Source organism: Peromyscus californicus, unplaced genomic scaffold (genome assembly GCF_007827085.1).
Source record: "Peromyscus californicus insignis strain IS unplaced genomic scaffold, ASM782708v3 Scaffold_17__1_contigs__length_78620276, whole genome shotgun sequence".
Classification (NCBI taxonomy): domain Eukaryota; kingdom Metazoa; phylum Chordata; class Mammalia; order Rodentia; family Cricetidae; genus Peromyscus; species Peromyscus californicus.
Window position 1 is genome coordinate 55,525,290 of NW_026294469.1, and position 18,529 is coordinate 55,543,818.

Sequence of the window (18,529 nt, forward strand, 5' to 3'; positions counted from 1 at the left end):
CAGGGTGGCACAAACGCTCTTAGCCATGGAGGTGGGAGATCACACCGACTGCTCACACCTGACCATCTCTTCTGCTCAATCCAAGCTGGCAAGTTCCTCTGCACACAGGAAAATAAATCTCTTGCTTCCCGTTCTAGAGCTGAGTCCCCTGTGGCCATCATTATGTAATCTAATTTTCTGTAACCACTTGTGATTATCAGTTTCCTACTGGCTAGTCAGTCTCTCTCTCTTGGCCTCTTACAAAATAAATTCTCTGATGTCTGGCATAACTGAAGATTCTAACAACTTTTTGCTCATCTATTTAAGTGCTAAATTCTGTTGTCTTGGTTTGGGTTTTTATTGCTGTGATGAAACACCATGATCAAAAACAACTTGGGAAGGAAATGGTTCATTTTGCTTACCCTCCCATATCACAGTTAGTCACTGGAGGGGGTCACGGCAGGAACCTGGAGGAAGTAGATGACACAGAGGCCAAGGATGAGTACTGCTAAACTGGCTTGCTTCTCAAGGCTTGCTCAGCCTATTTTCTTACAGCATCCAGATGCCCAGGATGGCACCACCTACAATGGGTTGGGCCCTCCACATCAATCATTAATTAAGAGAATGCCCTATAGACTTGCCTACAGCCCAATTTTATAGAGGCATTTTCTCAATTGAGAGTCCCTCCACTCAGATGACTTGAGTTTGTGTGAAGCTGACATAAAAAGTAGCCAGCACAACCATATGTAATTCTAACAAAGATATTATCAACTCAATGAAAAATATCACCATATATTCCCAGTTGTTATTGTTAGAGACCACAGGTTAGGGGACTTATTCTACTTTTAAAACACTTTGAGGTGTCTTGTTAAAAGTGCATTTTGGAATGAACCAAGTGCCTTCTTGAGGCTTCCACAGATATGGACCAAGAAGACCACATTAGATTGTTTGTAGCAATGCTGCTTCTAACTCAATAACTTAAGAAACAACATAAAAGCAACCAGCAGCAATGTGGATAAACAAGGGGGTGGCCACAGAGAGGCGCATCATACTCAATAAAAATGAGTGCACCAGCAGGACGGTGGTGGCGCACGCCTTTAATCCCAGCACTCAGGAGGCAGAGGCAGGTGGATCCCTGAGTTCGAGGCCAGCCTATTCTACAGAATGAGTTCCAGGACAGCTAGGGCTACACAGAGAAACCCTGTCTCAGAAAAAAGCAAAAGCAAAAACAAGAGTACACCAGAGAGACACTGAATTACACACCCACAAAGATGAGTGGAAGAAAAGCAAGTGTTAAAACACAGACATGACCGAATATTTTTAAATATAATTTTAAGTTAAAAGCAATATTGTATATTGCTTATTGGCATATTTATGTACAGTAAATGTATAAAAGCATATTGTTGACAGCAGAAGAATGGTTTATGTGGTTGTGTGGTTGAGGACTGATGCCAGAGAAGAACCACAAGGCATTTACTACATTTGTAATGTTTCATCCGCCAAGGTTTGTCATGGGGACCCGATTGTAGTGGGTAGCTGTTCTAGCTATGACCTTGAAGTACCACCCCTAGTGATGCAGCTGATGACTGCTCTACCTGCCTATGACCTTGAAGTACATGCCCCTGGGGTGTGGCCGCTAGGGACCCTTAAGACCTGGGATGCACGTACACAGAGTTCTCTTCACTCCCTTGTAGTTTGGATTCTGGGACTGACCAGGCAGATCTTGGAAGAAGATCAGCATGGGACATTGCTCAGCTTTCCAGACCCTATGATAAATTCCCATGCTGTAGTGAGTTACCTCCTAATAAATTCCTTTGCTCATTAAATAGGCTCCATGGATTTCTCACATTACCTGTTAGCTAATATTCTTTGGGCACTTGTGTGTCTGATATAATTCACATATATTATTATGTAGTTGCAATCTGATACAGCCATTTGAAAAAAATAACTGAAGCAAATACATATTCCCTAATGCTTCAAACCAGTGATGTGGTGACAGGACCACAGAGAAGGAGGAACAAGGAAATGAACGTGACCCAGGGATGCTCTAAAACCACAAAGGGCATCTGTGCAAATTACAGAAGAAAGTCCTCATTCCACTCTGCAAACAGACTTCACTAGTCCTCAGAGAACAACAAAGTTTCCTCATATGACCTGCTCATGTGGTGAGAACTTACCCCTGAGACTATTAATCACTGCATTTAGTTCAGAAATAACTACGAATTATTGTGTGCATAATGATCCTACTTAGCCTTAATCTCTTGAGCCTTTATATCAATGTCAAATTACTATCATATTAGCAGGGAGCAATTTTTTATTATAAACCCTTAGAGAGAGACATGTGCTGTGTTTAACATACCTATGATCATGTAGATCAAGGAATTTTGCTACACTTATTTTATAATCAGACTTAAGGTAAGAAAAGACTTATCTGAAGAAATGCTAGTGATAATAAGAGATTTTGCTAAATTACCTATTTTTAAGGAAATAGATATAGAATACTTTGTATTCTCTATGTGAATTTTCTACTACATGTAGATATAAATTAATGCATACAGAATAATGCAGATTGTTCTAAGTAGACTTTTTTCTTCATAATAGCTGTTTTCTATAATGATACAACAAATCAATAATTAATTTCAAAAAAATAAAAACCATACAGGTTTTAATGATATTCACCATAAGATAAACATGTTGGGGTTTCTTGCACACTTGTAACATTCCTTGTGTTGAATGCACAGCAGCAGCAGCTAACATAAATCCCTTCTACTCCTTTTCTCCGACGGTCACTTTCTAAAGGTGGTGCTCTCCTCTTTATTGATGTTTCTTTTTTGAACAACAATCTTCCACTCACACCTCCACTGTCCCTAGATAGCTATGAGCCTCCCCAGGATCAGTGTTATTCATATAGAGTCCCCAGGTTATACAGCCAAAGAAGCCTGGGCAAAGCCTGCTTCTTCCGTAATCACTAAAACGCTTTAAATTCCAGGTATGTGAGCAACAGAGAATCCTAGTTTTCTCAATCAGACAGAGCCCCAAACCATGATGGCTTATGTCTACAGTGTGGAATGACCTTTGTCAAATTTTCCCTTTACTACATTCCAACCCTTCCTATGTTTGCCAAGTTAATCTTCTCTAAATATCACTTCCGTTATACACATCACCTCTGGTAAAATGCCACTTGCCTCATATATCGGCATTATTTGTTTTTCAGCTGAACACTGCAATATTGAAGCAAAGTATCATAAACAGGTTTCAACAAGCTGCAAGTGTCTGACCGCCTAATGACATCTGGGAATGGAGGTTAAGGCTCTGGCCCTGGCTCTTACACTGCATAAAGACAAGTGAGATGCTGTCTTTAAGAGCTAAACAAGTAAAATGTCTTTGTACTGTCAAACAATAGTAGCAATATCAGAAAGGAGATGAGGGAAACATATTTGGAATTTAGGATATAAATAGGACCAGAAGAACCAAAGGAGGTCTTCAGGACAGGATGAGGGCATAGAAGAAAACCTCTTTAATCTATCCCAATCAACACCAGTCAACACCTCAAAACAAAACCAAAACAAAAGTATCCTTTACTGAAACATTCTACACAATAAATGGGGTTTAAATCCATAGGATTCGTGGGGCAGGGGCCAAGCAGAAGGTTGGAGCCACTGTGGCTTTTCTCTGGTGGGTCATCTCTTTATAGCTATCCTACCAGGGCCGGTTTCCATGCCCTCCTGTTGTGGGATGGTCTGTATGTCAAATGTGTTGCTGATTGGTCAATAAATAAATCACTGATTGGCCCGTGGCCAGGCAGGAAGTATAGGCGGGACAAGGAGGAGAATAGAGCTGGGAAGTGGAAGGCTGAGTCAGAGAGACACTGCCAGCCGCCATGATGAGAAACAGCATGTAAAGATGCCGGTAAGCCATGAGCCATGTGGCAAGGTATAGATTAATGGAAATGGATTAATTTAAGCTGTAAGAACAGTTAGCAAGAAGCCTGCCACGGCCATACAGTTTGTAACCAATATAAGTCTCTGTGTTTACTTGGTTGGGTCTGACAGCTGTGGGACTGGCGGGTGAGAGAGATTTGTCCTGACTGTGGGCCAGGCAGGAAAACTCTACCCACACCCTCCACTGGTCTATCTTGTACACTGGAAAAGAAGGAAGCCAATAGAAAAGAGAAACACAGGGATTTGATTCCCTCCAGGGTAGTGATGGGTTTGTTAATAGTAGCAATTTAAACAGTGACCAATATTTAATATGTTAAAATGATTCTGACACTGGTTCCAGGCCCACATTCCTTTCTGAACTCTGTACATATGTTCAAGTAATATATTATTTAACTGCATTCATACAACATGGAATCCACAAAGTCTAACTACAGTCAAGTGAATTGGCCTCTCATATGATAACAAATAATCTGACCGTTTGCTAGTCTCCACTCAACCCTTGCTAAGGTCTGAATGTGCCTGCCAAAAAGCATGTATTGGAAGCTTAATCCCCAATACAACAGCCTTACAAGATGCAGCCAGATGGGAGGTGTGCAGGTGCTAGGACTCCATTCTCATGGTGATTGGTGCTAATTATGAAAGGGCTGGAGACTCTCTTCACTGTCTTTCATGCACGCATTCTATGCTGTGTCTTCTACTTAGGAGGAAGAAGCAAGGATACCCTCACCAGACACATCCCCTTGATCTTGGACTTTCCAGCCTTTAAGACCATGAACCAGAAAACTTCTCTTATTTATAAATCACCCAGTCAGCTGTATTTTTATATAGTGCTACAAAAGACACTGTGGTAGTTTGGATGTAATTGGCCCTCATAAGTTCATAGGAAGTGGCATTATTAGGAGGTATAGCCTTGTTGGAATAGGTGTGGCCTTGTTTGGGGAAGTGTGTCGCTTAAGAGGTGGGCTTTGAGGTTTCCTAGATGCTCAAGCCATGCCCAGTGAGCCAGTTCACTTTCTGTTGCCTTCCCATCAAGGTGGAGAACTCTAAGTTCCTTCTCCAGCACCACGTCTGCCTGCAGGCCACCATGTCCCACCATGATGATAATGGACTAAACCTCTGAATCTTTAAGGCAGCCCAATTTTAAATGTTTTTCTTCATAACATTTGCCATTGTCATGGTATCTCTTCACAGCAATAGAAACGCTAACTAAGACAGATACTAAGATACCTCCTAAGTTCAGATAATAAATTTCAAGGAAAGCTCTGCCCTGATCATGTCCTTGTAACACTTTGAAATGACAGTGCATTTCTTACAGCAGTGATAGGTTTTTAGAACAAAAGGCCTAACAGTCTTTTGTTACTCATTTGGAAAGTGTGTGACTCAGAACTAAATCTTTATCCAAGAGTCTTAGTAATGCATACACATCATCTGAAACAGCACTGAGCATGGGGTTGACTGTTTGGGGGACATACGGTCTTGGGACAATTCTGAAATAGCTTGGTGGAAAAAGTATCAAACAGTTCTTAAAACTGACATTTCCCCCTGGGCTTGGGGATTTGTGATTTGACTGTTCAGGGAAGGTTAAGACTTCTGGTAGAGCACAGAACCAATGAAGCAGAAGGATTTTGTTGTCAATAAAATTGACAGACAGTACGTATATCCTCTCTGCTTAGAAATGCACAGGGTAGAGACAGCTGTGCTATCTCCATATAAATATCAGATATCCATCCAGATAGCTACCTGGGAGATGGTGAGAAGTAACTGGCTTTTAAAATAAGCCAGAAAGTACAGGGTGTGCACAAAAGCAAAACAGCTCAATTCTTTCTTGCCATGTCCCCACACATTGTGTCTGTAGCTTAGTTCTTTATTTGGCAAGCAAAACCAAAAAGCAAACCAAACAACGTCATTTGCCACGCCTTCCCCTCCTGTATAACAAGTGAGTACTCCTGGAATTGGTAGCAACAATGTAAAGTTCCAGTGTGTTTAATGGTTGTGTCATTTCTGTTCTGAAACCCCACTGCTCTGGCTCTTTCCCCTTTTCTACTTCAAAGACACTATACAGTGTCGGGTGGACATCAGATTCTGCAGTCCAAGTTCTCAGTGTCAAGGTGTGACTTTGCACGGACACTTGTGCAGATGCCCACTATTACTCAATAGCTCTCTGCTTCGGTTTCTTCTCCTGTAAAACAGGACAAAACTATTAGCACCTGAATTAATAAATGCTAAACGTCTTCGACAAAGACAGAGTCACATATGCACTCAAATGATGTTAGATTTGTTCTTCTTAATTTCTTTCTCTGTCCAGCGTGGTTCTCACTAAAATTGAAACAATGAAACGTCGTTGTAAGTTATCTGTTATTTTTTTTCTCCATCTCTGCATATCCATTGATTTTTCTAGTTTCAGGTTTAAGGGTAGAGGTAAAATAAAGACACACGTTAACAAGTGACAATTTGAATATCTCTGTGTGTGTGTGTGTGTGTATGTGTGTGTGTGTGTGTGTGTGTGTGTGTGTGTGTGTGTGTGTGTGTGTGTGTGTGATCCATGTGTGTGTACCAGTGTTAGTATTTATGTTGAGAAAATGCCCCAACGATGCACTGAGATCCAGGTCTGAAGACGTGTCTGACAAGCTAACTGGGAAGAGAGTTTCAGGATGTGTCTGATGGCTCAACCAGTCAAGTGCTTTGGGGGCAAGTGTGAGGAACTAAGTTTGACTGCAGAATCCATGCAAGAAAGCTAGGCAGAGTGGTACACATTTAATCCCAGTATAGGAGAAGCAGAGAAAGGTGAAGTCCTGGGACTCCCTGGATAGCCAAACACCAATGTAACCTATTGGCAAGTTCAAGGTCAACTAAGAGATCTTTTCTCATAAAACAAGGTGGATTGCTTCTGAGAAATGACACTGAGGTTGACCTCTGGACTTAACACACACATGGACACACATTTGCACACACCTATACCCACAATGATGTGTGCACACACACATACAAACACAGAGTCTAGACTGTCTTAGCTTCCATAGAATCAGCCAGATCTCATAAATGTGTGGCAGAGTAGAACAAATAGTAGAGGCCTTTGCTACATATTAATCAAAGAATCATAAAGGTCCTTTGTAACTGTTTAAATAATAAGAAGAATTAATTATAGAAAATCCATTCAAATGAAAAAGTTAACATTTCTGAAGATGAACATTTCTATTTACTAACAGGGAAAGTTCTCACTGATACAATTTTATTGAAACAGTAAAGCAAATGATACTTTTAAAAGTATATAAAGTAAGAGACCATCTGTGTAATGTCTATGTCCTGAAAATGTACATGACAGATAAGTGTGATAGCTAATCTTGGTTGTCAACTTGATACATGTGGGGAAAGGGAACCTCAATCAGTGAATTGCCTCCATCAGACTGGCCTGTGGTCATGTCTGTGGGGCATTTTCTTAAGTGCTAATTGAAGTAAAAGGGCCCAGCGCACTGTGGGCAGAGTCCCTAGGCAGGTGGGTCTGGGCCATATAAGAAAGGTGGCTGAAGGAGAGCAAGGTAGTGGATCCAATAAGCAGCTTCAGTTCCTGCCTTGGGTTCCTACCCTGGCTTCCCTCAATGATAGGCTTGTAAGCCAAACAAACCCTTTCCTCCCCAAGTTGTTCTTGGTTTAAATGTTTTCTCACAGCAACGGAAACCAAACTAGAACAGCAAGATGTAGTAAAAGTCGGTGCAGCAAAAGAAACAAACAAAGAGCTTCCAAAGCTCATTGATGTAGAGATGCCCACAAAGAGTCACCCAGGAGGACCGTGCCAGACATGACCACAAGAGGAGAGCACCAGTGTGGGTAAGAGGAGTAAGAAGAAGGTCTACTTCAGAGACTTTCCTGGGATTTCCACAGGAAGGGCAGGTCTAGCCTCAGTGCATAGCTTCAGAGTGGCTGGTTTGAAGAATGCCAGTGGGTTTGGGTTAGAGTGGTAGCCTGTCATTGCCAAATACCTGGCCCAACAATGATGAAGAGCAGAAGATGCGTTAGCTTGCTGTGAGAGAGACAGATAAAGAGGTGGTCAGGGCTATAGGCTTGGGTTTGTTTGTTTTGTATGTGAAACACTTGTTCCATCTGAAGCCTTTGCTGTCTCCAGATACCCTGCAGTCCTGGAAGAGACAGCCTCTTCCTGAAGCCATAAGTGTCAGAAGCCCCAGAACACAAAATGATACTGGGTGTGGTAGAGCATAGCTGTCATCCTGGAACTTGGGAGGTTGAGGCAGGAGGATAAAGAGTTTGAGGGCATCCTAGAGTACCTAGTGAGATCCTGAACAAAAGAAAAATACACAGAAAATAGGAAAATAAAATGAATAGAATTAGCTCTGTGATAAATAGAGGAAGAGGTGTGTGCTTTGTTTTTGTTATTGTAGTTTTTAAAATTACATTTATGTAACCAGAAGGTTCTCTCCCACCAGTTCCCCAGTAAACACTCAGAGGCTTATATTAATTATAAATGCTTGGCCAATAGCTCAGGCTTATTACTAACTATCTCTTACAATTTAACCCATTTCTATTAATCCATGTACTGCCCTGAGGCTCATAGCCTTTACCTCTATCCCATTTTATATGTCTAACTCATTCTCCGTCTGGCTCTAGACTCTCTCAACTCCTCCCTCCTTCTCCCTGTATCTCTATTTGGCTTTCCCACCCAGCCTTATTCTGCCTGGCTGTAGGCTAAATCAGCTTTTATTGTCAATGAGAGCAACACTCATTCACAGCATACAGAAGGATCCTCCCACAGCACATTTATTTCTTTGGGGAGGTGGAGTCAGAGGACAACTTGTAAGAGTCTGCTCTCTCCCTTCTCCCACGTGGTCTGGGATTGAACTCAGCATGTTCAGGTTTGGCAGCAAGTGCCTTTAGCTACTCTTGCTGGCTGTTCTTGGTGGTGGTGTTCTGAGGTAGAATTCTAATATGCAGCTCAGGCTGGCAATCGTCCTACCTCAGTTTCTTAAGTCGTGAGATTATGGGAATATACAATTACATATAGCTTTAAGAATAATTTTTACAGGCCGGGCGGTGGTGGCGCATGCCTTTAATCCCAGCACTTGGGAGGCAGAGCCAGGCGAATCTCTGTGAGTTCGAGGCCAGCCTGGGCTACAGAGTGAGTCCCAGGAAAGGCGCAAAGCTACACAGAGAAACCCTGTTTCGAAAAACCAAAAAAAAAAAAAAAAAGAATAATTTTTACAGCAAATATTGACTATCATAATTTTGTCTGTTAATGTAATTAGCGTGTCTCATCTAACTCTCTGAACAACCACATTTGATAAACTGTTACTATTCATGTTTCAATGACGAAGGCTGACAGCTGTGATCTTTTCAAAGTCAGATCTGGTGAATGAAGTTCATAATGAGACTAGTTGGCGTCAGATGACAGAGTATTTTGTCAGTTACCAAATTGCATATTTTCTAAAATTCACACTTGATCATGTGTTACTTTTTACTTTTGTAAATAAAAATCAAAGGTTTTGAGCATTGTGATGAGTAATCTTGATTGTTAATTCAATGGGATTTAGGATCACCTTAGAAACAAAGCTCTGGGTACTTCTCTGAAGGAGATTTAGTTAATTGAAATGCAAAGACCAACCTTGAATGTGGGTAGCACCATTGTTAGTATTCTGACCCACCTCTTGGGGACCTGTCCAGCATCCTGACATCATCTTATGTAAAGTCCCTTTAAGAAAAAACTCTTCCCCCTTCTCTCTCTCCACCCCCCCTCACCAGAGGTAACATGCACCTCTCTCTCTCTCTCTCTCTCTCTCTCTCTCTCTCTCTCTCTCTCCCCTCCCTCCCTCTTTCTCTCTCTCTCTAATAATAAAAACTTTCCATGTGGATGCCATGTCTGTCGTGTGAGTAACTTTCCACCACTCCACACTGCCATCGTCCCCTGCACCCGCATGGCATGTCTCACCTGCTGCAGGGCACCTTGGTCCAAACCTGCCAAGACCTCTTGCAAGCCATTGCATAACATAACAACCATTCTGTGGGCTAAGGTCTGGACAGCTTAAAATTGGAGTAGGCAAGATAAGCACATGCATTTGCTCTGCCTCCAGACTATGGATGCAAAGGGACCAGCTGCCTTATACCCCTGTTGCCATGTCTTCCTCACAATGATGGACTATAACCCCAAACTGTGAGCCAAAATCAGGTCCTCTTTCCTCAAATCGCTTTTCTCAGCTACTTTTGTCATAGCAATAAGAAAAATAGCAAATATGGATGTATATTTATAGAAAGAAATTGGTAAGTGTACAAACATGTATGTATATTTAAATCATATGTATATATACAAACAAACACAAATGTGTGTATATAAATAACAGAGTATGTAATCAAGGCCATGTAATTAGGAGCAGTCCTAATCAAAGTGCAGGGTCCCAGGGTGCCTGGCTGCAGTACTGTGGTGTCAAGTGACAGTGATCCTATGCTAACAATTAGCTGCTCATTCCTGGAGCCAACCTTGTGAATATGCCCTCAGGAGGACTGGCTCCATTCCTGGTCTCTTATTAATTGCCTTTCCTACATGGTGGATATCGAAAGACCATTCTAACTTAATCCCAAGTAAATCATTTGTCTCCTATTCTCTCACTTTCATCATCTCTAAAATTGGAAGGACTGTTAGTATCTACCTCTTGGTTGTTGCTTTTTTTGGGGGGGGAGGTTTGGGGTTGGGGGTGGGAGGCAGTAACATGTGTAAAGCTCTAGACACATGGTTGACGTAAGAGTCTTTACCTTCTGGTAACTCATATCATCACTGTGATAGAAAACTCCTGAAAAGAACCCATGTCTACATAGACTGACTGACTGATTAGAATGTCTGTACTGTGGAGAGATTGGAATGTTACACAGCTTATCTTAGCTTCATGTTGGAACTAACCTCCTAATAGATTAAAAACCTTTGGAATCTATTAACTTAGCAAACCTACTGACTTCCACTAACCCAAAAGCTAAGGATGTCATCCGATAGCATCTGAGCTTCTCATATGATAGCATTCCTCCCTTCTCAAATTCCCGCCAATGCATTTTAAACTTGCCTTGACTTATGACTTCCTTTGTTCTGTAAAACCACAAAATTTTGTAAAACTTCTTCCATGTAGAACATGGAATTTGGGGTACCCTAAATCTGTGTTCCTGGACCATGGTCACTCAAAATGTCTCTCAGACAAACTATGTCTTATTCCCTTTAAAATGAGAGCTGTTGTGTGTTTTGTGTTGGTGGATTGGAGCTGAGGGCCCCCATGGTGGGTGAGAGAGAGCGACATCATGTAGACAGCACTCATATGGAGAGTTTTATTGGGGGAAAGGGAGAGAAGGGAGCTGAGGAGAGAAGGAGGAGGAGGAGGAGAGAAAAAGAGATGGGAAAGGGGGAAGAGAGGTGCAGATGTGACCTTGTGGGAATAGAGAGAGAGAAAGCAGGCAGGGCCCCACCCTTTTATGTGGGGGTGTAGCACATGTGCAGAGAGAATGTGTAGCAATGAGCACATGATATTGTCAGGACCCTAAGTGGGTCAAGGTATTGCCTGCATATTGACCAGAGGGTGGGTCTGAATGCTAACATTTTGATCACCACCTATAATCAGGATAGAGCTATGTGACAGGGCAAGATAGTGCAGGGGTTCCTCCATCTTCTATTCTTGCTGTGACCATTTCAGGTTTAACTAGAATTTGATCTCCTTGTTGGAGAATGTCATGGAAAACTACTCACCTGTATTTTAGGAACCCAAGGTCAAGATGCCCCAGTTAACTTATCTTATTAGATTCTGTTAAACTTCTTGCTTGTGCAGCTAACTGCTTATCTTAGCTTCTGACAAACTGCTTGCTTACTCAAAGCCCCCTTGCTGCTGATGAGCAAGATGCCAGGATGTGGTTTTGCTCTCCCCGCCCCCCCAAAAAAGAAACTCGGGGTTATACCTCCGTCTTGAATATCTGAATGTAGTCAAAGTCAGCTAGAATGAAGATTTTTCATTTGACTATAAACTGTGCCTGAGGGGTCGCCTTTGGGAGGCTCCCTGTAACAACTGTCCTGTCACTATATTACAGGGAGCCCATGAAGTCTTTAGAACATTAGGAAATAGATGCCTATGATAAAGCAAGCAGATGAATATATATACATGCACACATAGCATCAGAGGCCTACAGGAAAGCTTTCCCACATGAATATAGTATGTTGATGTGATATTTCCGTATAGATATAGTTAATCATTGTCATTCAAAGTGGGTAAATATCTTTGGACCCAAAGCCAGACCAGAGTTCTACCAATCTGGATCTAATGGAAAACTCTGTGTGTGTGTGTGTGTGTGTGTGTGTGTGTGTGTGTGTGTGTGTGTGTTGAACCCAGGGCCTTTGGCATGTTAAGCAAGTGCTTTATTTCTGAGCTACATCCTCAGCCTCTAGAAATATCTTTAGTGGATCTACTACCCTTAAATTTAGAATAGTAGGCATAAATGAATACTATCACTGCAGTCTACATGAGGCAAAAGATTTGCTGATGTTTTGTGGTTCTTAAATGAATAACAAATGAGTGAAGGACTTTAGTTTCTATTTTATCCTATTTTCATTTGTCAAGTGTGGTGATATATTGTGTCTCCCAATATATTGTGCATCCTAATAAACTTATCTGGGGTCAGAAGACAGAACAGCCACTAGGTAGACATAGAGGCCAGAAAATGGTGGCACATACGCCTTTAATCCTAGCATTCCAGAGGCAGAGATCTGTCTGGATCTCTGTGAGTTCAAAGCCACACTGGAAACAGCCAGGTGTGGTAACAAGAGCCGTTAATCCCAGGAAGTGATGGCAGGAAGCAGAAAGGTATTTAAGGCATGAGGATGAGGAACTAGAGCCTGGTTACGCTTTTAGGCTTCAAAGCAGCATTTCAGCTGAGATCCATTGGGATGAGGACACAGAGGCTTCCAGTCTGAGGAAACAGGATCAGCTGAGGAATTGGCAAGGTGAGGTGGCTGTGGCTTGTTCTGCTTCTCTGATCTTCCAGCATTCACCCCAATACCTGGCTCCGGGTTTGATTTTATTAATAAGACCTTTTAAGATTCATGTTACAGTCAAGAAGTTGCTTCAGGTGTCAAGAAATTTACAAAGGATGAAGTAAAAGGACAAGGAACACTTTATTCAAGGCTGTTGCAATGGAAAAGAGAAACTAAACCCAGTTTTGCTGAAACAGGGGATTAGAAAACTTGGGAACAGTTGGAGTGAGCTCACAGAAGAGTCCTGGAGTGTGTCAGTAGGCTGTGTGGTCTACACAGGGGCCTTCTGTGCTTGCTAATTGCTGCTTATTAACTTGAGCTACCGCTTGCCCTGTCACATAGCTGTTGATTGACTGAGCTGGGGAAGCAGATTCTGTCTTTCTTGGAGTTCAGTTTGAAAGAGATGGCTTCTAGGCTTTGCTGAAAGACTGTCCTGGGTTGTAATAGGGTAAGAAACTATGAAAGATTTACAGCTTAAAGAGACAAAGAAATAAATGACTAGGGAAAGTTCCTGCTGTTGGTTCAGCAGAGGAGAGCTTTGTAAGGTCATCTTCTTGGTGGTGGGCAAAGAGAGAAGACAGACTGATACAGAGAAGTTAGAGTTCAGGATGAGGGAAGAGTTGTAAGCAGGTTACAACTGATTCTAATTCATTTAAAAAAAAAAAAACATGATTTCTGGGATAGGGGTTCAGCTCAGTGGGAAAGCATATGCCTTCCATGTGTGCAGCCCCGGGTTTCATGTCCATCACTCTAACTTTTTTAATTAAGGAGAAAGTAAATAAAGGCAAAGCATCTTCTATATAAATTAGATGAAATATTATTGACATGAATATGAATTTTCCAGATTTTTTTCAACAGTTTCTGGTGAGTACACAAGAACAATGCAAGAATCTAGACCATGCAAATTATAAAATATGAATTATTAAGGTAGCAATTTGTGAAATGAATACTAATAATGTCACTTGCATTCAAAGTTCCTGCATTTCAAAAATCTCAAGATTGGCACGTCTATAACACAATTCACATCTTCCTTTTTAAACTCGAAGGCTGGTACCAGGCCTGAGGTCAATGATGAGTTGTTCCAGGATTTAGACTCCTGTGAGGAAGACAACTTGATGACTCTCTGTCAGGTGTCACAGCTAAATTATCAAAACTCCTAAGGCTTGGCTTTCATGTTGTACCAAAACTATTCCCATGTAGCCATGAGCATAGCAGCAAAGACCACCCTCCACTGTGGGCAGTTACCCAGGATGGTGAGGCTGCACGCAAGAGCAGAAATGCTCATCTCATGGGAACCAGACTGCTCTCCCCGGCGGTGGCAGTGAGAGCAGCTCCCCCGGAACCCCTTGTAGAACCAGAACTGAGAAAATGGTGAACCAGATCATTGGTCTGCTCAGGTACCTGTTCTGTCAGGCACATTTATCCCAACTCCCTCCTTAGTACCCTTTTTTATCAGTCCCTTGAAGACAGACCTGAGGCCACAAACCCCTTTGGTCCTTCCCAGTGTGGCCACGTTGATTAAACCTCTCTCTGATCCTCCCCACTGCTCATTTCTTGGTGCAGCTAGCTGGGGCAGGTGGCAGAGTCTGACCTGCTGAGATTCACGGAGCTATGGGTTCCATCCTAAAACTCCATGGTGTACGTGAGCTGTCACCCAGTTCATCTTCTTGGACTGACCGCATCTTCCCCTGCCATGTTCTCATGTGGGAAACAGAAGCATCCCCTCAAGCTGCAAGTGAGCAATCTCACCAAAGCTTTCCAAACTTCATCTTTTCCCAGGCTTCCTTAACTCACTCTCTGAAAGCCATAGCCCTGCCAGGTTAGAGCAGGGCATTTCATTAACCACTGTTGCTACTTCAGGTCTCCTCCTCGGAGTGGCTGTGTCTCAGACACTTCCATCTCCTTCAAATGCCCATTCAAATATAACCGGCAGTCATTTCTTTTCAAGTGAGTTACCTTCTTTCCTATTTTATTTATCTCCAATGAACCTATCATTGTTTGCTATATTACACTCTATCATCTATCTGTCTGTCTATCCACCTATCTATTATCTATTTTTTCTACTGATACAGAAGCAATAAGGTCCATTAATGGAAAACTGTTTCCTTCTGGTCAAAAGAATGGCATCTGGGTGGCCTGAATGGAAACCTAACATTCCAATTGTGCATGTCAATCACCTGGCTAAGGGACCACCCCTTAGGAAGGCAGATACACTGTAAACCAGGCTAAACAAACAGGAGGAATAATTTCCACCTTAATCGGTAATATAGTCTTTTTTCCCTAATCCTTCCTCTTTCTGCCGTCACTTACTGAGCCACAGACAAGCAGCTATGAAAGTCTGTTTTTCTGAATGACTCAGAACAGTATGACACTCCCTTCTCTTTTCCTGTCTCTTTCCTAAGCGTGTTTTTCTCAGCACTTTCATTCACTCTTTCATTAAACCCCTCCTTACTATGTGGCTGCTTGTCCACGATGTGCCATGTGTTCTCGATGTCAGCTGAACTCAAATGGCTTTGGCTCTTTCTCTTCCCTGTATTCCTTCTCCAGGCAGATCCCAAGATCCATGGCTTGCCTGCTCTGGAGTTTTTCTCTTGAATGCTAGTAATATTCTCCCCAAGTTTCCTGTTGAGTCCATTCTTAAATTATTTTATTAAAAAGACTAATAACATCAAAAAGGTACCTCAATTTCACTGATAACATGCGGTAATTCTACCAGAACCCCTCAATTTTCCAGTAACACCATCATCTATGTAGTATCTATCTCGGTATCTATGTGTGTATATGTATGTATGCACATATCTGTCTGTCTGTCTCTATACACATCCATCCTCCATCTATCTATCTCCAGTGAAGCAGCAAGGTAAATGATGGTAGTGGTGTTTGCTTGTTCATTTGTTTAATCCACACCTATATCTAGCCAGTAGTGAATACCTTGGGAAATGGCGATTCAGTGTTCTTCCCCCTTTTACAACTTCTGTAACCTCTTCATACAAGTCTGTGCTTAGTATCTAGAAACGATCAGTGAGGTTGAGCACTGGAGAATGTTGTCCACCAGGCTTTGTGTATGTGTGATTGTGCTAGATGCTTATTTACAGCTGGATGATTTACAGTTGGAGCTGCAGAGGTGGGGTGACAAAAAAGGTTGAGTGTGTGTTATTTGATAGAAACAAGCGTTAGGGAAATAAATGACCCTCCCCTGCTCTTCCTCTTGCTCTTGGCTTTGCAGAAGTAAGTCCAAGGGGCATTATCTGTTTTAGAGAAGATCATCTGTATGTAACACTTTGCATGATGATCTTGGTAGGAAATGTGGCCCTTGTCACATGAAAGAACATCAGCCTGAGCACACGGGAGCCCCTTAGTTCTTTCCTGGAGGAGGCAGGCCCCAGAAGCCTGAGAAGGGGTGAATTCCCAAAGGGCCCTGAAATCATATGTCATTTTTGCAGGTTTAATTATTTGCAAAGATCTTTCTCTGCAGGCAGCAAATACTTGGAGGCAATAAAGCAGGGAATATCTACACAGTTTTAGTTTTAAAGTTAGAATTTAAATATGCTATAGTCGTTGTGTGAGGGACAGTTGGAGGGGACGTTTGCTCGGGGCCTAACAGATGCTAGATAAGGGAGCTTCCATTCATCTATATCCCCAGCCCAGTTGCTATAGTATTTTATAATGATCAAGGTAATCCCTTTACATCTTTCTCCTCTTGAAATTCTTACAATGACTTCCTACTTGATCTGTGTTAACAATGAATAACAGTCAGCTCCCACAATCAGAAAGTGACTTTGTAACGTTTGAATGTTTGAAGTTTTATTTCTGTCATTTGTTTCTTTATCATCTATCTCTTCTCCATCCTAAGATCTTTGGCAAAACATCTCACAGACAATGTCAAGGCAGAGACATACATAATTCAAAGTAGCCTATAGATATGTTACCAGTCTTACTACAAGGATGGTCCTGTCTTTAATGTCTTCATAGAGGTGAGAAGGGATGTAGTAGTCGTAGTACTAGTAGTAGTAATTAATAATGTCTTTCTCCCACAGAGTATCCAAGACAGCACAGCAAAGGACACAAGGCCCTAAAGCATGAATGACTGTGGTCACAGAACCAGGGTAAGTGCAGAAAATGAAAACCTGAGAAAGAAATACATATACTACTGACCATAAGTGTCATACAGCTATCTCAATGAAAGTCAATTTGTTTCACTTTATTGTTATTTTATTTTAGTATTGAGGACTGAATGTAAGGCTTTGCACATGCTGACAACTCTGCTACATTTGAACTATATCCACAGCCCTCTTTTTATTTTTAGTTGTGAGATAGGGTCTTGATGACCTTGAACTCCTTGAGCTCCATAGGACAGTGAGGCCCTGACTTCAGAATCTTCTTCCCTCTGCCTCCCAGGTTGTTCAGATTACTGTCCTGTGCCATGAGGTCTGGCTTTGACTTGATTTACAGAGAAATGAACCCTGTGTTATTTAAACAATATTTATTATAGAGAAGCAATCTACAGCTTATTGTTTGATGTTATAAACTATTTTACAAGCACTCTGAGTAACTAGAAAAAATGAAAGAAAGCAATTCTTTGGCTGACTGTTAGATTGATACAATAGCCGGCATGCTACAGGGGAGTTTTAGAAGTGGCAGCTAGAAGGCTTTCTCATCCAGCAGCACATAAACCAGGGCAAGTTTCTGATGACTATCAACTGATGCATTTTTATTGCTACTAATGGCTATCCTAATAACACAGCAATACTGAGGATGGAAATGGTAGCATTCATAGCATTAAGTCCTTGAACGTATTCCTTTAAGCACTCTCTAGATTTAAAAAGAAAAAACACATTAAATTCCTTCAATAACTCTCATCTCATTAGATTGCACATTTTGTAGCTAAGAAAACAGACACAGAGCAGCTAAGTATCTTGCTGGAGAGGTCACTCAGAGATCATTCAGATGTAGGACCTCTGTCAGTGTTTCTTATACTCACAACCTCGTACAGTCACCTTCGTGATGAATGTAACTGTAAGGGAAGAATGAGAGCTGCAGGTGTAGCTCAGTTGGTAGAGTATTTGCCTGGTATTCATGAATCCCTGGGTTTAATCCCTAGGCTTCCATAGAATAAGGAGGGGTGGTACACGTCTGTACGCCCAGCACAAGGCAGGTGTATGCAGAATGGAGAGTTTAAGACCGGTGTATAGCTATATGGTGAGTTCAAAGCCAGCTTGGGGGCTAGCTGAGAACTTCTTTTAAAAGAGAGAAAGGGGACTTTGGAGATGATCCAATAGTGAAAGGCTCTTCCCCACCACCACCACCACCACCACCACCCAAGCTTGGCGAACTGAGTTTGATCCCCAGACGCCATGTTAAAAAACTGGATGTGGTGGCATGCATCTGGAATCGCATCTGTATCTCAGCTCTCTCGTGGTGAGAAGGGGAGCAGAGGCAGGAGAATTGCTGGGAGTTCTGGAGGCCAGCTAGCCTAGAGTTCACAGGAGGGCTGAAACAACCGGAGAGAACTGGCTTCAATAATGTAGGAGAGCACCAACGCCCAATACTTGTCCTCTGGCCTCCACATCACACTCCCACCTCCTCCCACAATAATAAATAACAAACA

General features: G+C 42.0%; 1 long non-coding RNA gene across 1 annotated transcript in view; it reads left to right on the top strand.

Moving 5' to 3' along the window:
• LOC128112922 (uncharacterized) overlaps nt 1–17,026 on the top strand; it is an 89,140-nt gene extending 72,114 nt beyond the window's left edge. Inside the window, exon 3 of the long non-coding RNA XR_008219230.1 lies at nt 16,959–17,026. This is a non-coding gene — a long non-coding RNA (uncharacterized LOC128112922). The remainder of the gene's footprint in view (nt 1–16,958) is intronic.
• Nucleotides 17,027–18,529: the final 1,503 nt, after the last annotated feature.